At 41.7% G+C, this 27,545-nt stretch overlaps 1 long non-coding RNA gene across 2 annotated transcripts; it reads left to right on the top strand.

Moving 5' to 3' along the window:
- The first annotated feature begins 65 nt into the window (after positions 1–65).
- Positions 66–27,545, top strand: LOC308473725. 2 transcript variants are annotated; one of them, XR_013984249.1, is made up of 4 exons: positions 66–232; positions 9,012–9,159; positions 26,979–27,062; positions 27,182–27,545. It is a non-coding gene; the product is annotated as an uncharacterized lncRNA (long non-coding RNA). The 2 variants fall into 2 exon arrangements; XR_013984250.1 differs by having other exon boundaries at positions 9,012–9,273.

Below are 27,545 nucleotides of genomic sequence, written 5' to 3'. Positions count from 1 at the left end.
TAACGAAAGCAAGAAAAGACTCAGGGGTGGGGTGGGGTAAATCACGCAATCTTGGGATATTCTAAGCCCACAAAAGTGGAGCCTGCAGTTTTTCCTTCTGTAGTTCACTATGAAATTGAGTAGCAATAATTTAGGCTGTTCAATATGTCATAAATGGATACGCAACAGACATCAGCTACACCTAGTGGGACTGTACAACCGTCTGTGAGCCAGAGAAAAAACATCTGTGCAGGTAGGGAACTCCTCTTGCAGCTCAAGCTTTACTCACTATTTCTGGCTAACCAGGTTTCCCTGCTAAAGTGATAAGCCCCTGTATTCCATTTAAAATGGGGGCCTGTCTCTTCTGCAGTGGATATACCTGCAGGCAAAGAAAGAAAGAAACAGTTAACAAAGTTTTAGCTCGTATGCAGTTCTCCCATTGCACATGCATTGGATCTTTTCCTTAGTCAAAATTCCTGTTCATTTATATAGCAATCAATGCACTCCTTGACATGTCTCCTCAGAAGGAAGCCTAAGTTTGATGTGTATAGTTTTGCACTCAGTGTTGAATAGGGGTGGGGAGAGAAGCCACTTAGCTAATAATGTTGTGGCATCTGTTCAGGAAAAGGGAACCAACTTGGACCAACTTCCTTCCTTCCTTCCTTCCTTCCTTCCTTCCTTCCTTCCTTCCAGAAAACACCTATCATATGATCTCCAAAACAGAAATCCCACTTTTTCCTACTCTCCTTTAGTGAGGACCCATAATTTCTGTTCTTTCTCCAGCAAATGAAACTGAGGGCCAACTTAGGTAAGATGCCATTCAGGCATTCCCAGTCCAGATCAGGCCTGCCATGCCTGAAAAAGCACATATTGTTGTGTTTCTTCCAACACAAAGAGCAGGCGCAGGGCCCCCTGATACGGACTGCCTTCTACCTCCAAAAACCATTCACACAATTGCTAACAGCATGAATGGTGATTCATGTTTGTCCCTGACTCTTCTTAATGCATCTTCTGTAGATAAAAAAGGAAAGCCAAGAGTTTAGTCCTTTTAAAAAATACGCATCAACTGGATTTTAAAGGAGATTTCCTTTCTAAATATTTACAGATTTACTTTATATTTCACACCAAATTGGTCATGAGGCACCACTTCCCCATATTAAATGGAAGTTGAATTTGCCTGAGGCCACACAATGGCCATGGTTTGTTTAACTTAACTATGGCTTCATTGAACATGTGAACTCACTCAGCAACCAACCAGGGATTTTTCTCTGCCAACAAATGACAATGCCAATCCCTGTTTGCTGCTGGCCTATGAACCATGGCTTATTTTAACTATGGTATAAGTATGTTATCATGTCTGATCCTAACAGTCTTGCATAATCATGGTTTATGTAGCTACCCAATCCCAGACACTCACCAAGCTATAAAGGAAAAAGGCAAGAGCAGCTGGAAACAAAGCAAGCTTTGGAGAAACAAGCCATTATTTGTTTTATCATCTCTGATATGATGCATGGTTTATTGAAGAAACTTATTTAAAACAAACCTTGGCTTGGCATCTTGTGCAAATATAGTTGGTAAGTTCATGGCATAAGCAGGGACATGTTCAAATCTAACTCTCTATCACCAAACCATACAGAACTTTACTGAAAGTAACAAAGGAGTGAGGAGTTGCATCATAGGCCTACTACTGCTGCCTAGGGAAAATGTATGCCATTAATCTGGGAGTGGAGTAAATAAGGACTGAGGCAAGGGAAACTTGCCACTGCCTATTGAAATCCAACAGGGAACAGACATCCCAGCAAAGACCCAGGAGACACTGTCAGGTTTATATCCCCAAAGGTGGCTCCTCCTCTTCCTGGTCATTTGCTGGGTCCCAATGCATACCTGGACCTTCTCTAGTTCTTCTGTCCTCCAGTAGTGAAGACCTAAGAGCACTTCTCTGCTGTCTCTGCTCACCTGATACTGTCTCCACTCTGGGGATGGAGGTGAAGGGGAAGAATCTCGGGTCCAAGTGAAATGTGGGGGGCTGTCAGGAGATCAGGCAAAAAATCTTTAGGGCTTGGTAACTTTGGCAGATCCAACTATGACAGCAAGCTCTTCAGGCTCCCTAGAAGTCCCCCTTGGAGTAGGGGTAGTTGAATCAGCAGATTTTTGTTTCAGTTTTCCACATTTTGACATCAGTTTGCAGCTAGTTAGTTTTGTTTTGTCCAGAGTCGTGGAAAGAAGCATATATTACACTTGTACCGAAAACAGAGACTGAAAAGACACAGCTTAAGAACTACCGCCCTATATCATTACTCAATGTGGATTACAAAATTTTTGCTGACATTTTGGCTAAGAGATTTAAAAAAGTGTTGATGGAAGAGATTCATAAAGATCAAGCGGGCTTTCTCCCAGGAAGACATTTGTCCGACAATTTGAGGAATATAATTGATATTCTGGAAAAACTAGAAGTGAACATAAACACTAAAGCAGTTTTGATATTTGTGGATGCGGAGAAAGCTTTTGACAATATTTCTTGGAACTTTATGAAGAAGAATCTACAGGGCATGGGGGTAGGCCAAGGCTTTGAGAATGGTATAAGTGCAATTTATTCAGAACAAAAGGCTAAATTAATTGTAAATAATGTGGTGACGGAAGAACTTAAAATAGAAAAAGGGACACGACAAGGTTGCCCAATTTCCCCACTTCTCTTTATTTCGGTCCTGGAGGTTTTGCTGAACATGATTAGAAGGGACCAGTTGGTTAAAGGTATACAGGTCGGAGCTAAACAGTACAAATTGAGAGCATTTGCAGATGATTTAGTATTGACGCTACAAGAGCCAGAATCTAGTACTAAAAGGGTTTTAGAACTGATTCAAGAATTTGGTCAAGTTGCAGGATTTAAATTGAACAAGTTAAAAACTAAGGTTTTAGAGAAAAATCTAACACCAATGGAGAGAGAGAGGTTTCAGAATGTGACAGGTTTAACAGTGGTTAAGAAAGTTAAATACCTGGGGATCAACATGACAGCAAAAAATGGGAATTTATTTAAAGATAATTATGAAAAATGTTGGGCTGAAGTGAAAAAAGATTTAGAAATTTGGTCAAATTTGAAGCTTTCACTGCTGGGCCGTATTGCTGCAATAAAAATGAATGTATTGCCTAGAATGTTGTTTTTGTTTCAAACTTTGCAAATTGTGGACAAAATGGATTGTTTCAAGAGGTGGCAGAAAGATATTTCTAGATTTGTCTGGCAGGGCAAGAAGCCCAGAATAAAATTTAAAATACTAACGGATGCAAAGGAAAGAGGTGGATTTGCCCTGCCAGACCTCAAACTTTATTATGAATCAGCAGCTTTTTGCTGGTTGAAAGAATGGCTGCTTCTTGAAAACACTGACATTTTGGACTTAGAAGGTTTTAACAATGTATTTGGATGGCATGCATATCTGTGGTATGATAAGGTCAAAGCACATAAAGCATTTAAAAACCATATTGTCAGGAAAGCACTGTTTAATGTTTGGATAAGATACAAGGATTTATTAGAAAACAAAACTCCAAGGTGGCTGTCACCAATGGAAGCGAAAGCCTTGAAAAAGCTCAATATGGAGGTCAAATGGCCGAAATATTGGGAAATTTTGGAACAAGATGGAGATAGACTGAAATTGCAGAGTTTTGAAAAATTAAAAAACAAAGTGTGAGACTGGCTTCATTATTTTCAGATAATGGAGGCATTTAATTTGGACAAGAAAATTGGCTTCCAGGTGGAAAAATCAAAATTAGAAACAGAACTGTTAGAACCCAAAACTAAGAATTTGTCAAGAATGTATAACTTGCTGCTGAAATGGAACACTCAGGATGAAACGGTGAAATCTGGTATGATTAAATGGGCACAAGACGTTGGACACAACATTATGTTCGCTGACTGGGAACAGTTATGGACCACAGGTATGAAATTTACGGCATGTAATGCCCTAAGAGAGAATATTATGAAAATGATATACAGGTGGTACATAACCCCAGTCAAGCTTGCAAAAATCTATCATTTGCCCGATAATAAATGTTGGAAATGTAAAGAAACTGAAGGTACATTTTTTCACCTTTGGTGGACGTGCCCAAAGATTAAGGCTTTCCGGGAAATGATATATAATGAATTAAAAAAGGTATTTAAATATACCTTCCTGAAGAAACCAGAGGCCTTTCTCCTGGGCATAGTCGGCCAAACGGTGTTAAAAAGGGATAGAACTTTCTTTATGTACGCAACAACAGCAGCAAGAATACTCATTGCAAAGTATTGGAAGACACAAGAGCTCCCCACACTGGAGGAATGGCAGATGAAACTGATGCATTGTATGGAACTGGCGGAAATGACTGGTAGAATCCGTGACCAGGGAGAAGAGTCGGTGGAAGAAGATTGGAAGAAATTTAAAGACTACCTACAGAAACATTGCAAAATTAAAGAATGTTAGAGTGATGATGGATTGAAATTAAGTGGTTTCTAGCTGCACAGGCTTTAAAGTTATATACAGATTAAAATTAAGGATTAGGAATAAAAAGGTTAAAAGAATGGAAAATTGGCTATTAATAGATAAAAAATTAATGTTATATTATATCAAGATTAAGGATTGGGATTAAAAAAGAGAGAAAGGAATTGCTGAATTGGAATACAAAAGAGGGAGGTATGAGGAGGTCCAGAAAATAAGTAAATTCAAAAGTAGTGATGAAAAGATGGAATTGTTTTTAACTGTTTTTTCTTTTTTTATTTGTGTATTTTGTATTGTGTATTTTTCTTTTTACTTTTAAGTTCTTTTTTAATGATGTGTCTCTTTTTATCTGAAACTTTAATAAATATCATTTTAAAAAAAAGTTTTGTTTTGGTTTTTTAAGAAAAAACTCTTCATGAACTTTTTTTCTTTAAAAAAAAGTCCTCATGAAAATTCATTGGCATTTTAGCACATATTTCTCCTGATATAAACATTCTGTATGCAATTTTGTCCAATAGACACATTTTTGCAATCATTTTCTCCTAATATAATGCATTCTTGTATGTTATTTTCACCAATATATGCACTTTTATGCACACTTTCTTGTAAAATATACATAGATTATTTAGTTGGGAAACTAAACAAGAGAAGCTCAAATTTTAAAAAACAGCTAGCTGTGTTTCAGTTTGTATATTATCTCAGGACCTGTGAATCAGGTAGGTGCTGTTCTGGGTAATGAAATTCTTGCAGATCTATATTCTAACAATTATTTGCCCTAGCAAATGTCCTATTTTTTTAGAGCAAATGAACTCCATCTTCCCCAAATCCAGTGCATTTCTAGCATAGATTTTAGTGGTTTCCAGTCTTTCATAAAAAAAGAAAGGGACTGGGATACCAGAAAGTCCTATCCAAAAAATAGAATTTTTTGATGGATTTGAAGGTCTATATCTAAATTTTATTTAATTAAGCTTGGAGGCAAAGGCTCCACAAGAAGCACTCATATGTCATATGGGGCTGAAGGAACCACAAAAAGTGCACCTCAACAGGCTGATCACCAGGAATGGAGAAAATGTTCAAAAACAGCCTAGATGCTACATGAGTTTGCCGCAGCTCTGCCTGCAGACGGTCCTAAGTTTGATCCCTGGCAGGGTAGGGCTGGAAGTGTTCCTTGCCTTGGAAAGCTACTGCCACCCAGTATGTGAAATACTGAGAGAGAGAGATCAATGGTCTGACTCAGTAGAAGGCAGGTTCCTCTGTTCCTAACACCATCTCCTCCCACCAGAGGAGTGTAAATTAATGTCATCTCCAGTGACTCAGCAGGCTGTGCAAACAAAAGCTCTTGACTAATAGCCCATCCTTCATGATGCCAAACAAACAATAACACACACATGAAGCAATCAAGGAAACAACGGCAGGGACACTTGGTGCCTCATCTGTAGTAGGAATTGGCCAGGACTGTGGCGCTCCCTAGCCTCCTTAATGTGTTCTAAAGGAGTAGCACCACTGGCCCTGCTGCAGAAACTGCATGCCTCCCTTGCGCTTGATCTCTACCTGTTGGGTGTGCATGTCTGCAAGAGAGAATTTAGTATACACAGAGTTCCACCAAATTGCGAATGCAAATTCTGCAGGCTTTCCTCTCCTCTGGAAACTTATGCACACAGAGGTCTACATCTGAAGGCTTCACTTCTGCAGATGTCCATACTTATTGCTGGGTGTTGAAGCGATAAGGAGATTGCATAGCAAAGCCCCCCTTTGCAGTTTCTGTACCTTCTCTCTCTTTCTTTTTTAAATAATATTTATTACTTTTCCAAAAATTTAAACACTAAAAAGACAATACAATACAATACATTAAACTAACAAAACGAAACAAAAACAATAAAATAAATCAAACAATTTCATTATCCCATCTTTCATTCACTTATTTCCACGACCTCCTCACACCTCCCTTTTTGTATTCCACTTCTGTTAATTATTTCAGCAATTCCTTTCCATCTTCCTCTGTTTTCTATCCTATAATTATCTTAACTCATTCTAACCTTATTTTTTCCTTTAATACTCTATTAATCTATTTATACTTAATTCCTTATAACCTTTCTACTAAAGCCATATAACTTCATTCCAACATTTTTTGTAACATTCATTGATTTGCAGTTTCTGTACCTTCTCGTTCCTTCTTCTGAAATTGCAGAGTGGCCTGTTCTCCTAACATATCAGATGAGTGGGTGGTCTTTTGTGGCGGTCCCTGGATCCCCTGCCCCTGTTTGACATTGACGTTGACTTTGCTTCTAAAATGCCTTGGTGCACTTCAAAGTGCAGCACCCGTGAGACCCCCACCCACCAGCTTAATGTCCCAGAGGTGCTGATACATATCAATTAGCATGTGTGAATATTACACATCTTGTGCCTCGGCCAGTTCTCTAAGCCCTTTCGGTACTTAGCAATGCCTCTGCCTTAGATTAGGCTAAGAGATGACGACTGGCCCAAGGTCTTTCAATGAGCTTTATTGTTGTGTGAGGATTCTAACCCTGGTCTCTCAGGTCCTAGACCAGGGGTCAGCAAACTTTTTCAGCAGGGGGCCGGTCCACTGTCCCTCAGACCTTGTGGGGGGGGGGGCGGACTATATTTTTTGGGGAAAATCATGAACGAATTCCTATGCCCCACAAATAACCCAGAGATGCATTTTAAACAAAAGGGCACATTTTACTCATGTAAAAACACGCTGATTCCCGGACTGTCCATGGGCTGGATTTAGAAGGCGATTGGGCAAGATCCGGCCCCCGGGGCTTAATTTGCCTACCCATGTCCTAGACCAACACACTAACGATGACACCAAACCACATCTCCTGGTTAGTATAACTCTGAGGGAACAGCAGGTAAGAACTGTTCTCTATTTTGTGCAGGCTGCAGCCAGTGGCGTAGAAAGGTCATGTGGTACCCAGTGCAGAAAATTTCTTGTTACCCCCCCCCCATTGAAAAAAAATTATTATTATTTGCCTGCAAACATGGTTTGACTTTCTTTCTTTCTTCTTCTTTTTTTTGCGGAGCCAGAGTTTCATTATTTTTGATATCTGCCCTTCCATTTGCTGCCATGTTCCTTCACATATCCCTCTGACACTGCCCCCAATTGTGATTCAACTATGGCTGCCACTGCACTTTCCCCTCCAATTATGGGTCTCTTCCCCAATCCTCAGTGAGGGAGGCCTGCAGCAATCCGAAGGCTTCCCAACCACCCTTCCCAGGTGCTTATGGTAAACATTAAAACAGACATTAAAACATACTGTGAGGGGAGGGACTCCATCAGGCAAGGCCTCCTTCCACCTGCCTTGCTCCACCCTCTAGTCTCTGCTTCTCAATTTGTATTGTATTATTTTATGTACTGTGGCTTGCCATTGTTTTATTGATTATAGTTTAGAAACTATTTATTGTAACGAGTGGATTTCTGTTTAACTTTTATATGTTGATATTCTTATTTTATACTACTCTAATAATTATTGAATGTTACTTTTTGATGTAGGTTGCTTATTTTAAAGTTTTGTTTTATTATCACATTTTTGTATTGCATTAGATTGTTATAAGATGTACATTTTTTGTTTCCTCAGCTTGTAAACTGCCTTGAGTATTGTAAGATAGAAAGATGGTATACAGTCATTCCTCGGGTTACAGATGCTTCGGGTTGCGTGATTTTGGGTTGCGCACCGTGTCGAACCCAGAAGTACCGGAACTGGTTACTTCCAGGTTTCGGTGCTTGCACATGCGCAGAAGCGCTAAATTGTGCTTTGCGCATGTGCAGAAGTGCCAAATCATGACCCACGTATGCGCACACTCAGCGCTGCGGGTTGCGAACGTGCTTCCCGCACGGATCACGCTCACAACCCGAGTGTCCACTGTACAAATAAAAAAAAATGATGATGATGATGATATCGCCATTAGCACTGAAGTGTTCTAGCTCTCCCACGAAGGTAGAAGTTATTGTCACTAGACCCCACCCATGGCTCCAATCTAAATCAGCCTTGCTCATCAGGAATATCTGTTTAGACTCGTATAACACATTTTAACTGTTTCCCTCAAATGTTTTATGGTGTTTAATAATACAGTTAGCAGCTGAATAATAAATGAGAGGAGGGAAATGAAAAGGTAATAGGAAAAGGGGATCTGATATGTTTTCAAATGAGATTTGAAATGACATGAAGAAAGAAAGAAACAGGGCCAAGAGTACTTCCACATGACCACAATTTCCCCCCAAACTGCTTGGAAGGGTCCCTGATTCCAACCAAAACACCCCGTACTGTGTGCTTATGATTTCATTTCCCTGGCATTCCTGTCTTGATTAGGTCTCCATATAGACATTTTCTATGTAGTAAATGGAAACTGGTTATGAGACCCTTTCAGAAGTCTGTCTGGGGGTCTACACATTCAGTGAAGATGTGGAGTTGTTGATGCAGTCGTAGCAGGCTCTGGTCCAAATTTAAATGCACATCTGCAACATTCCTGCAAGAGCTAAGCCAAAATTTCCCAGAATCTGTTTTTCTGTGAATTTGTCTGACAGTTTTCTTTCTCTCACCCCTGCAGAAAAAGGCCATCCTGCAGATTTTTATCTGTGGCGTTGTGGAAGATGCAAAATGGTGACCAGGCTGCTGATACAGTTTTTTTTTAAAAAAATCAAAACAAGCAAGCAGAGCTTTGCGGGGGCAGTTAAAATGTTGTTCTTCTGCTAATGGTAAGCCCCATCTCAAAGAAACTGCTGGAGAATTTCTACCCAAAGAGAACTTTGGTGAAATGTTCCCTGCAGAAAAGGTGGAGAATTTTGAGTATAAAGCTTTTCCCAGTGGAGGTGGGTTTCCCAATATTTTACTATCATTTGTTTATTAAATTTATTGGCCACTTTTTGCCTAGGTAATTCAACCAGCATAACAGAAAAAAAGAAAAAGGAAAAAATCCTGTTAAAACATCCCACCCACAGACAATTAAGACCATTAAGAGCCAAAGGCCTGGCAAAAAGAGAAGAGGCTTCGTATACAAGTAGGCGTGTTCCAGGCATGCACTGGAATGTGCAATGGGAAGAAAGCTTGCCAATGGCACAGCCTCCTCACACTGTGTGTTGGTTCTTTAAATGTCTGGTGGCACAGCCATCCTTTCTGAAGGGGGCAAACATCAAAAACCCCTTTGTTGTTGCAAGAGTATACATGTCTTCTACATTATATAGGGCCACACTCAACAGCTACAATGTGCATAAGAGACACATGCTTACCAAAGTTTATGTTAATTTTACAACAACAGTTGTACAATTTTACAACAACTGATCAGTTTAAAAAAGTGTGGTGGGTGACTCATGTGCACAGGGCATATGTAGAAGGGGAATAATACCCTCCAAACAAATAGAGACATTATTATTATTATTATTATTATTATTATTATTATTATTATTGGCCCACCCATCTGACTGGGTTGCCCCAGTCACTCTAGGTGGCTTCCAACATATATAAAGACACAATAGAACATTAAATGTTAAAAAACTTCCCTGTGCAGGGCTGCCTTCAGATGTCTTCTAAAGCAGGGGTCGGCAAGGCTTACCAGGCATGGGCCGGATCACTCCCGCGGAGATCCTCCGCGGGCTGGGCCGGTGCAGCGTGATGCCAGAAATCGCATCTATACATGTCCGCGGCGCCGGAAATCGCTTTTGCGCATGCCCAGACGCCAGAAATCACGCCTGTGCAGAAGCAATTTCCGGCGTCTGGGCATGTGCAGAAGTGATTTCCAGAGCTGCAGAAGAGAGTCCCTGCACTGCACTACACTGGTTTAGCGCAGCGCACGGGGACTCACTGAGTGGGCAGCTCAGTTCGGGGGTGGATCATGGGCCAGTTAAACGACCCTCATGGGCCTCTTCCAGCCCATGGGCCTTAGGTTGCTGACCTCTGTTCTAAAGATTGTATAGTTACTTATCTCATTGGTTCAGGGGTCGCATAACTCCATACCCTCTGATGAAAATAAGGACGTCCTACCACACACTCCAGGAACGCAGGTGGCGCTGTGGGTTAAACCACAGAGCCTAGTTAAACCACAGTGCGTTAAACTACAGTGCGCTGCTCTGGTTCGCCAGAAGCGGCTTAGTCATGCTGGCCACATGACCCGGAAGCTGTACGCCGGCTCCCTCGGCCAATAAAGCGAGCTGAGCGCCGCAACCCCAGAGTCAGTCACAACTGGACCTAATGGTCAGGGGTCCCTTTACCTTTACCACACACTCCAACATGTCTCAAATGAAAAAAGGGACATACTGTGGAAAAGTGGGACAATGTGGGCTCAAATCAGAAACCTGGACGGCTTCTGTAACTCTGGGACTGTACCTGGAAAATAGGAACACTTGAAGGGTCTGTGATGGTGTCATATAGATGCCCCATAAAAAGAAACATTGAAAAAATGTTCACAGCAAATGCCTGGTATTATACGAAACACTTTTTGGCTCCGTCATTCCCAGAGAAAAGAACAGAACCAAAATTTTATTCAATATAGCAATGATAAACCGGGAGCCAATCAAGTTGTGACCTGGCAAGCTGAATATAGCATTGGCTAGAGAACAAAGGGGCATTTGAAATGCTAAGTTCTTAGACAGAAAATTGGGAAATATCTCCAGGGGTAGAGAGGAGATGTTAGATGATATAACAGTTGACAGGCATTGTAAAGAAAACAGAAACTGAAGCTCCCTGCAGATGGATCACTTGGTAAAATATTAAACTGTGGAAATGCTAATCTTGTCCATCATTCCAAATATGAAAATGGATCACGTCACTTTTAATGCAGAAAAGTCACCACTTACTAGGAGGACTGGATTAAAAGGTCAGGTGAGAAGGGTGACCCAAAATAACTGAAGCCTTACTAAGGCCGCCAACAGGTTGTCTTGTCTGCTTCCAGATGCACTTATAATGTTCCAATGCGGGGAAGACCATATTACATTACAAAATATTTTCAGGTGCACTCAATGTGGTGCTGTGGTGAGAGGGACATACTAGGGCCTGAGAGACTAGGCTTCAGATTGCACTCAGCCCTAAAGCCCACGGGGTGCTTTTGGGTCAGCCATTATCTCTCAGCCTCACCCCCTCTCACAGGGCTGTTTTGAAGATAAAATGGAGAGGAAGAGAAGTGTGCAGACCTTCTTGAAATGCTTGGGGAAAAGGTGAGATAGAAATGCAATCAATCAATTAATTAACTCGTCATGCTGAGCCTCAGCTGACATATACTAGCTTAAACTTGCTCCTTCAGGTACTTTTAAGGTTTGAGCTTTGGAAAGTCTGCATAACAATGAATCAGGCAACGTAGGCTCTCTTCAGGCCATTGCCTTGTACATGGCAGCATTGAGATGAGGTCAAATCAAATCAAATACCTTTATTGGCATCACAGTATAAAACATTTCAGGTCACTGGGATAATTAAAAGGACAAGGGTGAAGCTGTTTTGGGTCCTAAGGTCACACTGTGATCGTGTGCACTTAGATATTCTGATATGCCCTGTCTGTTCCCCAAAAGGATGGTTCGTTGGGAACCCTTTCGGGTAAAATTGTGGCTAAAAAGGAAGCTACTAAAGCAGTGATATCTTTGCCCCGATCTGCCAAGAGAAGTCTCATTTGACTTCTTCTCAGAGTTATAGGCCAGAGGTCCAACATTTTGCTCAGCGTCGGTTAGCGAGGTCTACTGTGTAGAGAGCAATCTAAGAGAATGTGGTTCATTGAATCAGGTACACATGGGGTATGTGAGTAGTAGATCCTTCAGATATTTGGCACAGGTTCCGTAGGATGTTGTAATACCTAAGGCCTCCGGAGAACAGGATCTCAGAGTATGAGGTAACATTTTGTGGTCATGGAAATGAGGTTCTTAGGCTATTGAAAAGGCTGTGATAAGGCATAGAAGACACAAAGAAGTTTCTGAACCATTCTGACATGCTTTCATTAGTTTCGTTTTGCATTCTCAAGGGCTAGATGCTTTCAGAAACTTGAGAGACATTCTCTAGATTCTAATGAGTTTTGCATTCTGTCCTGTCTGTATCTGTTCTTTAGGGTTAATGGTAATTTTTTTGGGGGGGACGGGGTTGCAGGGCAGGCAGGTGGAATAGACATGTGTGCATTCAAAGCAACTGTGCTGGCTGAAGGAGGATGAATTTCTGCATTTCTGCCAAACAGAATATGGTCAGCCTGAGGAATCAACAATGAGTTATTCCTGTTAGGTGGAATGTACAATGAAGCTTAACTAAATGTTATGAGGATATGTTCCCAGGGTGGGGTGCAAGTATACTCAAACAAAGGAACCTGACACAGTTCTTAAATAAAAGGCACAGTTACCTTACACTGTCATAAAAAAACTAGCCAGTACTTGGTAGGGAGGAATACTTAAGAACCTGAGACCAGTTTTTCATTCACACTTAAAAACACTTGACATTTTAATGAGCAGATGGTGGATAAAGAACCTTGTCAGATTCTACACCCCAAAGAGAACAGGAAATGGCATATGAGGGTTTCTAACATGACAGAGAAATGCTTACATGAGTTGAAAATTAAGGGATTGGGTCTTATTGAGTGGTGATCTTATATTATAAAAATTGATTAAGCACTAATTAGACATTTTGAAGAGTAAAAGAAGATTGGGCTCAATCCTATCCTGCCATAAATCTCCTTTATGCTGCTCCTTACAATTTAGGCAGCCTCAATCATGATGTTATGGGATTTCTTTGTCTATGCAAGGTTTACCACAAAAGGGGGGGGGGGGGACAAAGAAGATTCATTTAAGAACTAAGTAGTGGATTTGAGAACAAACTGGAAGAAGTGGTTTGACCAGAAAATGGAAGGGTGATATGGAATCATGCTTTCCTATCGACCAAGCATGGAATCATGCTTTCCTATCGACCAATAAGGGCAAGCTTATTTATTTATTTTTAAAAGAAAGATATAGAACAAATGGATGAAGTGGATGAACAACTGTTGTATTTTGGAATAAGGGATGTCTACTATTATTGTTGAGCAGTGCTTTTTTTCTTTAAAAAAATGTTTAGAGGTACTCTCATTTTCCTACTCATATTGAAATACTGTCCCTCAATGAGGTCAAACTTCACAAAATGTTTATGCGTACCCCTGCGTCCGCCCAGAAAAAAACCACTGTTACTGAGGCTTGAGGCTCTGGTGTAGAAAGAAGAAAAAAGGAACCTGAACATCTTGACCAGGATCATTGAATTGGCTGGCCTTTAAGGTTTAGTAAAAACAGAGTAAGAATGACAAAAATAGCAAACCTTCCAAGTGTTGGGGCTACCACCGAAAATATTCTGTTTCATTCCTAGCAGCCTATTGGTGGGCTCACAAATGAAATCTCCATGGCCAATATTAAGGGCCAAGCAGACTCATATGGGTTTAGGCAACCCTACAAGCAAAAAAGTTTACAAAGCTATTGTACTACCAACCTTACTGTATGCTTGTGAAACATGGACCACTTATAAATGCCATCTCCAAATCCTCGAAAGATTCCATCAATGGTGTCTCTGAAAATTTTTACACATCACTTGGGAAGACAGGCAAACTGATGCCAGTGTATTGGAAAAAGCAAAGATCACCAGTGTTAAAGCAATGATTCTTCAACATCAACTTCGTTGGACTGGTCGTGTTGTGCAGATGCCTGATGATTGTCTTCCAAAGCAACTACTTTATTCCGAACTTAAAAATGGAAAGTGTAATGCTGGTGGTCAACAAAAGAGGTTTAAAGACTGTCTCAAGGCAAATCTAAAAAAATGTAGTATAAACACTGACAACTGGGAAACACTGGCCTGCGAGCGCTCCAGTTGGACAAAAGCCTTGACCAAAGGTGTCATGGGCTTTGAAGATACTTGAACTCAGGACGCAAGGGAGAAACATCCTAAGAGGAAGGCATGCCTGGCAAATCCACACCGTGATCAACTCCTGCCCAGAAACCAATGTCCCCACTGTGGAAGGACGTGTGGGTCCAGATTTGGCCTCCACAGTCACTTACGGACTCACTGATAAAACCGTGTTTATGGAAGACAATCTTACTCGGCTACGAGTGATCGCCAAAGAAGAAGAAGAAGACAAGCAGCCTAGTCCCAGTCCAGTTAAGGCTTTAAAGATAACAACCATCATTATGAATTGGGCCCAGGGACATTTTACCAGGAACAAATGTTTTTCCCAGCTTGAGAGATTTGAAACTGTTGGCCAACCAGATTTCCCTTCCAAATGCAGCCTTTCAAAATAAATCTGCACATGCCCTCCTCATACTACAGACAGGTGATTTGTCTGTAGCATTTCAATTATGCATTGCTTAATTATTTGTCAACTAATTACCTTCTTGAATATCCCCAGGTAACAGGAGAGTTGGCTTCCCTTTGCTCATTGGGCCATGAAGGAAAGTAGTTCAATAGCACATCCTTTCTGGTACCTTCCAGACAAAGGACCTTTTGATGAAGGAAACTTAAGAAATTTCCTGAATGAAATGACATTAACACAGGACAACCTGGACTAGCTCTAAAAGCAATAATTAACATGTAACATTCTTTATGGGGGCTTGCTCCTATGAAAGAGAAGCAATTGATTGGTGGTTGTTTTTTTACATGTTTAGTCTAAATCTGTTTACGTCAGGAAGAGGTGAAAGGATTGAAGGTTAATCCTGAAAGTAGCCTATAATTGTTATTTTGATCCTGAATGCTCAGGCAGCAAATATGAATATTTGCCCATGTATTAATTAATTAATTAATTGCTTGATTGATTAAAAAACAAAATTCAAAAGAGAAGTATTCAGTCATGGAGGTGTGAGCTGAACTATTCTCAGAAGTTTCTGGAAGCCTAAACTTGGTGTGACAGAAATGTTGTATTTCAGGGAATGGTGAACTGCATCAGTCATAATCCAGAACGGGGGCTGCCAAGTCACAGCTGGCACAAGGGTTGACAGCTGCCGGACAGCCAAACTACATGTTCTATTAGTCAAGCCTTTTTAAAAGCATGTTTAATGCTGCCTCTTTAATTTTGTACAAAAAGCCACTGGTGGGGGCCTGATCCAGCACCTGAACTGGATATAGAAACCACAGGCTCTTTCCCCTTCAAAATAAAAGTGGTAGTGTTATGGTGACATTTGGCCCAGAGACTTCCACCAGAATTACACCAAACACCATCCTAGTTTTTAAAAAGCCTTCAGATAGATACACAGTCCTGGGTGTTGGTGGCAAACCAAGGGCAATTGGGTGCCATGGAGAAAGCCCTGCATTTCTCCCACTCCTCTTCCTAATATGCCAAGATGTAGGGTGTCATTGCTCTAAAAACTTCACTCATTGATACTACCCAATTAGGGGGATATAATGGAGTATCCTGGAAAGGGTGGCTAGCATCTGAGCATGAGCCTCCCACACTGCAAGATCACCACCCTTATTATTGCAAGCGTCGGAAGACACAAGATCTACCCACTTTGGAAGAATGGCAGATGAAGGTGATGGACTATATGGAATTGGCAGAAATGACTGGCAGAATCCGAGACCAGGGAGAAGAGTCGGTGGAAGAAGATTGGAAGAAATTTAAAGACTACTTACAGAAATATTGTAAAATTAATGAATGATAGAATGATGTTGGATAGTAACTAAGTGGTTTCTAGCTGTAATGCTTTAAGAGAATATGAAAAAAAGGGTTATAAATGGGTTAAAATCTAATGGTAAGGATTTGCTGAACCAATAAATTGAAGTGGAATACAAAAAAGGGAGGTACGAGGAGGTCTGGGAAACAAGCTAAAGGAAAATAAGTAACTGGAAATATGTGTATCTGAAGAAGTGTGCTTGCACACGAAAGCTCATACCAAGAACTAACTTAGTTGGTCTTAAAGGTGCTACTGGAAGGATTTTTTTTATTTTGGAAATATGTGTGTTTTTAATTGTTTTTATTTTGTATTTTTCTCTTTTCTTTTTCATTTTTACTGTAATATTTCAAAAAACCTAATAAATATCTTATAAAAAAAATATATTATTGCAAGCGTCACTCGTGTGCATTACTGACAAAGACGCAAGCAGAACATACTGGAGGCATGCTCTTACAGAAGGGCACCATTCTGCCGATCTTGCATCTGTGTCCCAGAGAAAACACCTGCACCACTAGCCATCTCGTATTCCAAATACTCTTGCTCTGAAACTGCCTCTAGCTTATGGTTTCCAGATTTCTTTCAAGGAATCGGGGGACACTTAAAAAAAACCACATGCTTTATTATTTTAGGAAAGGGTTGCCCAGAGTTCTAGACCTTTTTTTCGGGGGGGAACCCCACAGTTGTCAGGCACACACCTCGACACAAGGCAGGTGGAGAAGCCCATCTACAAACACACAAACGCCCCCCCCCAAAAAAAAGATTGGGGTGGGGTGGGGAGAGAGAGAACGAGTAAAGGCGCTTGCTGGTCTTGGAAAAAACATGCATTAAAACACACACACAAGGCTCCGTCTCTCTCTCTCTGTCTTGCAACGTGGCACAGCTCTTTTCTAGGCTTCTCCTCCTCTTCTTCACCACCTCAGCACCTCGTTCACCCCCCTCAACGCAGGCGCGCAGAGCCCACAGTAGAAGAGCAGACAGCTCTGCACGAGTTTGGGGCGAGCGTTGTGACGTTAACATATGAGAGTGCTGGAGGTGAAATAGTTAAACAGGTTACCCAATCAGGACCCAGGGGGTGGAGTCAGAGGGACTATAAAACCAGCTCTGGGAGGGGCAAAGGGGGGAGTTCATTGAGTTTGTTGGGAGTTGGGTGGTTAGTTGGAGTGGGAGTGAATTGGGATAGAGTCTGTGGGTAGGTTGAGTTAGTGTAGCGAAATAAGTTGAGTCTGGAACAGTTAGGAGCTAGGAAGACAAGTAAATATCTGAGAGGTGGTTTAGTGAGTGAGAGCAGGTAGCGGAAGTTATAGGTCTGGATAGGCACCCCATGATTGTAATTGACTGAGACCGTTTATGAAACCACATGCTTGTTCAACTGCAATAAATAAACAGAAGTTTATGTTCCAATTTAACACTGACTGGACTCAGTATTGTACCGGGTAGGGCCTGGGTGGTGGCAGCGAGAAATAAAGTGGTGGCACAGGGATCAATAGACGATTCGCTGCCACCACTTTCCTGTGTGATCGCCACAAGCGTTGATCGAGGAAGTGAGCCAGAAGGAAGCTGTCTGGCTCGCGCCTTGGTTTAAATAGCCCCCCCCCACCAGCGGATTGGCTGGCTGGAACTTTGACATGACTGGGACCTCCAGTGCTGCTCTCTGCCATGGCACCCCCATGTTGCCTCACCAGAAGTCCCCAGGCATAAATCAGGGGACATTAATTAAAATCCGGGGACATATTTTGTTCGGGGACAGATTGGTGAATCTGGGGACTGTCCCCAGGAATGTCTGGTAACCCTAGTCTAGTTTCTTTCTCTGCCAGCCCTTATAGCTCTGTCATTTCTCTAAACTCTGATGGGTACTATATTCCAGAGGCTGGAGAAACTGCTTTTCAGGCTACAGGAGCACATTCCCCACTATCAAAGGCTCTTTGGTTTAAATCCCTGACCGTTTACAGAGATTGAATGATCAAACTCACAACAATATATTCACTTACATATTTATGGGGTGCCAGCTGCTATATTATTCCTCCATGTGATTCTATCAGTACCATTTATTTTGATGCCCTTGAAAGTGTTACCCTCAAGCTTGCTGCACAGTAAATCTGCAACCGGAAACTAGGACCGTGCTTCTGATAGGATAGATTCTGTTGAGAAATTTTGCTTGTGGGAGAAGAGTAAAGCTAAGCCATCCCATACCCATGAGACTTGCGCTGCTGAAATCACAAACATCTAATGGAGCAACAAATGCCTTACTTGCTCCGATGCCTGCAGCTGACCACATCTAGCCTTCCTAAGAGACACTGCGGCAAAAAATAGAAATTACTGGGGGGGAAATGTATAAGGTTCTCAGAGGAAAGGGAAACTTCTGATAGCTAAACCTTTGAGTAAATGAACATAACCATCAATCACAGCATGAGAGATATTGAGATGCATTTGGAAAACATTGATTTCATACCATCTTTACTTATAGATGTTTCTTGTTTTAGGCTTCACTGAAATTAAACAATGTGTGTTCTGGATCCAAGATACAAACTTGCTATTTTTGGATGCTTTAGTAGGAGGAAACGGATACGTATTTCAGAATTTAAGGGCCTTATAATTCATTTTAGGGCTGGTTGTGGTTAATTCTTAAATGCTAATTCCAAAAAGAAAATGTTAGAGGGTTTTTCAGGAAATCAATACTTTATTATACAATAATTGCATCTGCAAATTTAATGTTCTTCATAAGACTCAGAAAGGACAGGAAGGGCTGGTAAGGTCAACAGACACAAACGGTGGTCCTATGACATGGAGAAATGGAGGCCTGGAAAAGTAGCTAGATGTCATTAAAATATTTTCCCCAAGTACAACCTTTATTATGCAAACCAAACTACTAGTACATCTGTCTGGATAACACTTTGGCCCAGAAACATATAATAAACCTAACCACAGTGTCTCAACTGAAATCACTGCTTAGTTAGTTGGCCAAGAGCTTTGATTATTCATTTGTTTAACTGAGCGATTTGTTTCTCTTAGGGACAGTAATTAAATTTCTTTGTCCTCCCAAATCTTCCTCTGGCTCATTCCCCAGTTGTTCCAGCTTCCAACATAGAATCAGTGGAGACCCAATGATAGGGCTATATACCCTGGAGGCTGAATTGAGCTGAAAAACCATTCTTCCAAGAATTTCTGGGTCATTGTCTAATTGATAGCAGTATTGGCATGTTTCATATTCCAGCATGTTCCAGCTCCACAGGCAGTTCTGATTCTCAACCCAGCCATGTGTGACTACTGTAGGCAGTATATTGGAACCCAAAACAGCTCTGCCATATGAACCTAAAAATGGTTCAGCCCCAAGAATATTGCAATATGCACAGAGAAAACCAGCACCACGTTCATCAGGTTTTGAAAGAAGCACCCAGCAAGCAAATGATTTGTGCTGCTGCAGTAAGCTAAAAGGCATCAGAGCTTGTTTTCAGGAACTGTCTTCCCATGAAGGATAGATATGTACGTGCAGAGATACACACGCACACCCCAACACACCTCTTTCACTTACAAAGGAGACTCACTGCATGTTCCAGCACATTCTGGGGAAGCATTTTAGGGAACTGGCCTGGTGCTCTGCATGACATGATAAGCCACAGTTTGTCTTAAACCATAGTTGAATCAGGATCGTGCCTCTCTCCTCCCATGGAGCTTCACCCACCCACCAACGAGCAGTGCCTGCGTGGCTCAAACAAGCCATGCTGTGGTTTATTGTGACATGCAAACCCCCAACATGGTTTGCTTGTTTCTTCTCATAGTCTGGAGGTGGTTGGCCAGGAATGCGCATGGCAACAGTGCTCATTTTATTCTTTTTACTTAAAATATATATACTATACTGTTCTACAACAAACCTGCGCATACCCCCAAGCAAATGTACTTAGCATCTGGACAGCAGATGCAAATTCCATTTTACTCCTTTAGTCATGATGATTCAAGTGAGTTTAAAACGTGAATCCGCATGTGCTCAGAGTATTTTGTTCTTTTTGGGGTTGGCAAACTGTTTTCTTTGTTGCTCTATTATCAGAGAAGGTAGAAGCATGTGTAAAACATGGCATGTCAGTGGGGGCAGGGAATGAGAAATCTGGATGTTCTTTAACTTCACACGGCCAACTAAAGGGATGGTGTCTGTAAGAGCATTAGATGCAGGATCTCAAATCACTTTTCTGCTTAGGAACCACATGTGAGGTCTCTGGAGGAACAGTGTGATTTAAGTGTGTCAGGCAGATGATCTCTCACTCCCCCCCCCCCCAATCTGACGGGAGAATTTGGTAAACAAATGGTGATACTTTCCAATGTAAAATAAACTAGAATATTCTCTCTTAATGCGGACATCTCTCCCAGGTATTATTTATGAAAATATTAACTCTTGAACGGGACGCGGGTGGCGCTGTGGTCTAAACCACTGAGCCTAGGACTTGCTGATCAGAAGGTCAGCAGTTCAAATCTCCGAGACGGGGTGAGCTCCCGTTGCTTAGTTCCACCTCCTGCCAACCTAGTAGTTCGAAAGCACATCAAAGTGCAAGTAGATAAATAGGTACCGCTCCAGCGGGAAGGTAAACGGCGTTTCCGTGTGCTGCTCTGGTTCGCCAGAAGCGGCTTAGTCATGCTGGCCACATGACCCGGAAGCTGTTAGTGGACAAACGCCGGCTCCTTCGGCCTATAGAGCAAGATGAGTGTGCAACCCCAGAGTCGTCCGCGACTGGACCTAAAGTCAGGGGGTACTTTTACCTTAACTCTTGAACATTCGATATAGAGGAGAAAACTGCAATTTTCCATGCTGAGGGACCCAAACACCTGAACTAGACTTTGGTGTTTTAACAAAGGAGGGAAGGGCAAAAACTTGCCCAGCCTGCAGTCTTGACTAGCTCCTTTGGCTGGTTGGCAGTAGATGACCTTCGGGGTCCCTGTCAACTCTACAAAATTCTATGATCCTATGAAAAATGCAAAAAAGTCTGCTGCTTACTAATTTACCATATTTCCGCAAATCTAATGCGCAACTCATTTTTCAAAACCTTGAAACCAAAAAAGTATTTGCTGGCGACTGTAAATGCACCATCAATTCTTATTTTTTTGCACGCCCTAACTTTTGCAAGGTAATGTCTGTCTCCCAAAGACTTGCACAGCTGTTTGTTGCAGCAGCCCTAGCTACAAGCTCCCCAAGTGAATGGTGCCTCTTGGGCTGGCCAGGGGGTGCTTCCCAGGCCCCTGTGGGACAGTGGGAGGAGGCCAGCAGTGGAGGAAACTGCTTGGGCACCTGTGGGGCAGGGCACACCGCAGGGCCTCCAGAGTCTGTCTGCCTCCTCCCACTCAGCTGACCTACAGCTGGGGGGAAGGCAGCAGGCGAACTGTTTGGGCAGTGTGGAGCCTGTGTGGGCCCGAGTCACCACATCTCTCCCAGGACAGACGCGTGGCTCAGGCGCACTGCAGGCCCCGCGGTGAGTGCCGCCAGGTGTTTTGTCACCCCCCTCAGTGGTGACACACGGGTCAGACTGAACCCTGTCTTTGGGGCTGGGGGGAAGTTCAGAGACCAGGGGCAGCAGCTGTGGCTGCCCATAGGACTCCCAAAGAGAGGGGAGATGAGGCTGAGAGCACAGGGAGGGTGTTCCAAAAGGGGTGAGGGGCTGCCAGCTCTGCAGCCAAGGGGTGACACAACTGGGCTCCTGAGCCCCACAGGGGTGCTGCAGAAAGAATGCAGTTGGTCAAGCGAGCCATGGACCCAAAAGGTGGAAAAGCTCTGCAATAAAGTATGAGGAATAACCCACCACACAGCCTAGAGTACCAGGTGTGGTTGGAGCAATGCAAACGTACTATCATTTTTCTACATATTTCTACATTTATATATGATCATCTTCCCCTTTACAGACCTGTTAGATGATTAAAATCACAGGGAGAGGTTTTACTGGAGGCACAATATTCTGCAGTGATCTGTAAACAGGCATTTTCTGACACTGAGCCTGTTGTTTGGAATGTCCTTCCCTCTGCTATATGGGATGCATTGTCCGTGGTGAATTTTAGATCTCTGTTGCAGACTTACTTTTTTGCTCTGGCTTTTCCTGACCATTAATGCTAGACGCTGTACATTGATGCATATTTTATGTTTTAAGTTTTTATATTGATGTTTTATATTTTTGTGCTTACGGATTATTTTAACAAATAAGTGGTTTGGAATTGCTTTGAAATAAATGGTGATGATGAAACTATTTCCTTAAGGTCAGATAGGAGATATTGTTTAATTTCTTATATAAAACTAAGAGCACACAAAGGGAGAGTTTTATTCCCTGTTTGTTCATATTGGTGCTGCATTCTAAACGAAAATGGGGCAGATTTACTGTTTGTACTTTTGTATCTAGTTGTGGCATGCTAGCCCTTCAACAGAACTCTTGCATATATGCCACTGTCGAAAGACAAACAGCGAAAGACTTAAAAGTCCATCCTCCCATTTTAAAAGAAGCCACAAGGAGACAATAGATACAAAGCGAAGCCGACCCAAGAGACTTTTCTCTATCTCTTTCATGAAAGTTCAAAAAACTATCGTCAGGCAATAGTCTTGTGTTCATGAACACCAAAGGAGGGGGCAGAGTGGAAAACAGCCGAGCCCCTTCTCTTTCTGCTAGTGTCCACTGTGGAATTTATGTAGGAATTTATGTGTTACTGGAGAAATTTAGAGTGCAAGAGGATATTCACGCTACCTAAAAATGCTGGGGGACTCCTTCTGGATGGGTTGTAAGCTCCTGGCAAGCATGCAGATTTCCTCCCCATAAAAACCTGATTTAAATAGCTTACCAGTATGTTGCACATATAGTAAAGGTGGAAGATATACATTTATTGAAAAGAAGATCGTAAACCTAGTTTGCATGCTGAGAGAACATCTGGCAGTTTATCGCCCACATTGTTCATCAACTGCTTGTTTCGGTCAATCTCTTGCAAAGAACTTGGGACAAAGATGGGGTGAAAATGCCATAGAAATGCAGGCTTTGTTCTTAGTTTGCATAAAGTAATAGCAAAATTAGTACTAACCTCCATCTTTTCACATTGAGACACAGGGACATATCTCCCATATACTAAGCTTTATTTGCAAGGAGGGGTAGCCTTTCTGGATATAGCTTATTCTCTGTCTCAAAGTGTTATAATCTCTCCTGTCCATGATGTAGTTAATCAGCCACCAATGTTCTAGGATACTGTAATTAATCAAAAGTGGACGTGCAATCCATGCATACAAGAAACATAAATGGGGTGAAATTGTGCAAAGAAAAAAAAAGTTTAATGCCATTTTTATTATTTTCTGCTTCCATATTCAACTAATGACACATTCTTAGGTGCCTTCAAGGAGAGAGGTTATTTCTCTTGCAAAAGCTGGCACAAAATGCTGTAAATGAAATCTTGCTCACCAAAATTATGCAGTAGTTTTCTGTTTTTATAATGAATTTTAAATATTGATATACTTTCTATGTTTTTTCTTTGTTAACATTTATGCTCACCACTTTGAAATTTCTGAATATTAAACAAAACATAAATGCCACAGACAAACAAACAAACAAAATAATTGGGCTGATTCTTTTGCATTGAGCATGAAAGACATTCATTTTATTTTAGCCTACTTTGCTGCCAAAATTGAAAATATAGTAAATTTGCAAGCAAAATATAAGTACAAAATTGGCTGCATAGGAAACTTAACCTATGGTTCAGCATTCCATCTGTAAAGCATATACTGTAGTATAAAGTTGTTATAGTACAGTTGCTATTTTTGGGGTGGGATTCGATCACATATTGATAAAACCAAGTTGTGGGAGGTCTTGAGCAACAAACCTGCTTCCTTTCGTAAATAAGGAAAATGCGCTGGAAATGTGGCCTAAAACTTGCTCTGAAAACATACCAGGGGGAATGCAGTTTGTTTGGAAGTCCCCGAAGAGTATAAGCCGTGAACATGGGTAAAGGTAAAGGTAAAGGGACCCCTGACCATTAGGTCCAGTCATGACCAACTCTGGGGTTGCGGCGCTCATCTCACTTTATTGGCCAAGGGAGCCGGCGTACAGCTTCCGGGTCATGTGGCCAGCATGACTAAGCTGCTTCTGGCGAATCAGAGCAGCACACAGAAACGCTGATTACCTTCCTGCCGGAGCGGTACCTATTTATCTACTTGCACTTTGATGTGCTTTCGAACTGCTAAGTTGGCAGGAGCAGGGACCGAGCAACGGGAGCTCACCCCGCCACGGGGATTCGAACCGCCAACCTTCTGATCGGCAAGTCCTAGGCTCTGTGGTTTAACCCACAGCACCACCCGCGTCCCTTCCGTGAACATGGGTATCCTTGGTTAAAATCTTAGCCAGGAATAATTAGGTTGCTTTATAATTATCATTAGGTTGCTTCACTAGGAGAAGCCAAAGAATTCTTTGTGGAATTGTGTATGCCAGAGATTTCTCATAGTAAAGGAACGAACAGGTATTTCTTTGATGATAAGGCAGACTCAGACGACAAAACCAAAAAACAAGATCTTGCTGCTTCTGCTATTGGAGTTCTAGCTGAAGACAGACAAACAATTGCACAAGAGCTGAAAGCTGGGCTGGGGAGTTTCATATCATTCCTTCCTTGCACCCCCTGCCCCTGCTTCAGAAATGACAAGAAATTTATGCTCCTTTCAATTATTAATCCTCCCACAAAAAACTCCATCAGTTAAAAAGACCAGCTCATTGAGAACCTTTGGCCTAACATGGTGATACTAATGGGATGAACGTACATACTATGACAGCGGTTTTCTTTTTTCTTTTCTTTTCCTTTTTAAATTTTTTTATTGATACAGCAAGAAAAGAAAAGAAAGAGCAAACACAGATACAGAATTACACACAGGAATAACAATAAACACAAAATTTTCTTAAGAAACAATAAAACATAAGTTGGTCTTAACACTATAGACTCGACCTCCCTTCTATTCCTTATTTCAATTTCATACTACTTATTGCCAATACACACTTTTCTCATCATTTAACTTTTTCTTAATATATCTTAACTCTTATGTCTAACTTGCAACTATTACTGAAGTTCCTCGAATGCTGCAACAGAGTTTAAACTACTATATTTCTATTTCAAATATTCTTTGAAAAACTCCCATTTTGAGACAAATTCCTGTTTTGATTTATTCTTTATTTTTTCTGATAGACCATCTAATTCAGCATATTCTGTCAACTTTTGGATCCATTCATGTATAGAGGGAATTTCAATACTCTTCCACTTTGCCGCAATAAGAACTCTTGCTGCTGCCGTGGCGTAGGAAAAAGATACCCTTCATTATTATTTTTTGCGGAATATCCAAATGCTGTGTAACTCCTGATGTGCTGTGGCCCACTGGGCTGCCTTGAATGGTGGGGAGGAGCCATGGGCAGCACCAGCCTCTGTCCCTCCTTCTTTCCCTCCCTCCACTTAACAGATAGATTAGTTTGTGCAGATTAGATTAATGGAAGTGGCCACTCGTTGCAAAAGCGAGAGTAGCATCACCTGCAAAGTGTGCCTGGCGGGAAGAGGATGGCCTGCTGAGGGCCTGAAGGACCCTGCCCTTGCCTCTTTCCACCTGGCTTGGGGTGGGGCTTGACAGGCTTCACAAGGACTGCAGCTGCATTTAACTTGTTTTTAATTTTCATCTGTGTTGTTTTAAATGAGACCATCTTGGCTGTGAGCCCTGGAAGACCTGCACCCTGCCTTGCTGGCCCTTTCCTATCTGGCCTGGGAAGTGGAGTGCGGACTGACTCCAGCTACAAAAGCTGAGGCTGTTGAACAGGTTCTTGGGCTGGAGTATTGTTGAGAGAACTGTTGCTGTTATTGATATTATTGTTGTATCTTTAGTTTTAGATCTTATGATTTATGTGGAAATTGTTTCCATCTGGTTGTGTACTTTTTGATGTGTTTTTATTTATTGTTTATGACTTCTGTTATGTCTGTAATGATGTAAATCTTGTCATGTTGTAAGCCGCCTTGAGCATAGTTTCAACTATGGAAAGCCAGCATACAAATAAAATGATGATGATGATGATGATGATGAAATGTAGTGCCTGCAGACAAGTCAAAGGAGTGCCACAATTGGTCAAGAAAGCCATGGACTCAGAAAGGTTGAAAACCACTGTATGATGATGATGATGATGATAATAATAATAATAATAATAATATACTATTTATACCCCGCCCATCTGGCTGGGTTTCCCCAGCCACTCTGGGTGGCTTCCAACAAAACACTAAAATACAATAACCTATTAAACATTAAAAGCTTCCCTAAACAGGGCTGCCTTCAGATGTCTTCTAAAAGCTTGGTAGTTATTTTTCTCTTTGACATCTGGTGGGAGGGCGTTCCACAGGGCGGGTGCCACTACCGAGAAGGCCCTCTGCATGGTTCCCAGTAACTTGGCTTCTCGCAGTGAGAAGGCCCTCAGCGCTGGACCTCAGTGTCCGGGTAGAACGATGGAGGTGGAGATGCTCCTTCAGGTATACTGGGCCGAGGCCGTTTAGGGCTTTAAAGGTCAGCACCAACACTTTGAATTGTGCTCGGAAATGTACTGGGAGCCAATGTAGGTCTTTCAAGACCGGTGCTATATGGTCTCAGCGGCCTCTCCCAGTCATCAGTCTAGCTGCCGCATTCTGGATTAGTTGCAGTTTCCTACTGCCTTCAGTCTCCTGCCTTAAGCTAATCCATGGGGTCTAGGTGCCATTTGGCACAGTTGAAGGAAGCTTCTCAGCAAAGACTAGAAGGTTGTGAGGAGAGCAGACAAACAAGTTATAACTAGGTTAAGACCAAATCTTCAAATACTCTACCATACCGAAAAACATTATAGCAACGACATTGCTGTTAGTATGCTTACAAGGCCCAAACGGAAAGTTGTGATCACACACTAACATGACAGCGTATTCATACCACTGCTTTGCATTAATTTCAGCTTGAACCACATTACTAATTCTGTCACACCTGCTGAGGGGACCCTGTGCTTTCTGTTCTAATGACATGACATCCCAGTATCCATGTGAGTAATTTGTCTTTGATCAGGGATGGAATTTCTTTCCCTCCCCTTGCCCTGCTAGTTTGTCTGTTTGACTATGTGATTTCTGATCTCTGGGCTAATATTCTCCTTGTCCCCATCAGAAAGAGCACATTTGAATGATAAGCTGGTAACCTGCAAGAAATCCGAAAGTTGCGAAGACAAATTGGCACTAATTTTATGATGTGATTAATACAAGTTGACTCAACATCCTGAAGAAACCAACGTTGCCACCTTGGGAAATACATTTCTGCACCAATTATTCCTAGGTGTTATATCTGATTAATTATGCTCTCACTCCATTAGATAACTGATGGGTAACTTTGCATCTGTCTCCACATTTTTGATTTAACAGACAACTTTATTGAAAAATTCATGGAAAGAGAACAGCTGATGGATATTGTGTCCAGGATCCACTGTATCTCCCTTTCATGCATTATAAAGAAATAAATATTTTTAAAAGGGAAA

This window comes from Podarcis pityusensis (genome assembly GCF_964106645.2).
Source record: "Podarcis pityusensis genome assembly, chromosome: 3".
NCBI lineage: Eukaryota > Metazoa > Chordata > Lepidosauria > Squamata > Lacertidae > Podarcis > Podarcis pityusensis.
The sequence above is the reverse complement of the archived record's forward strand: the minus strand, read 5'-3'. Positions and strand labels throughout refer to the sequence as shown.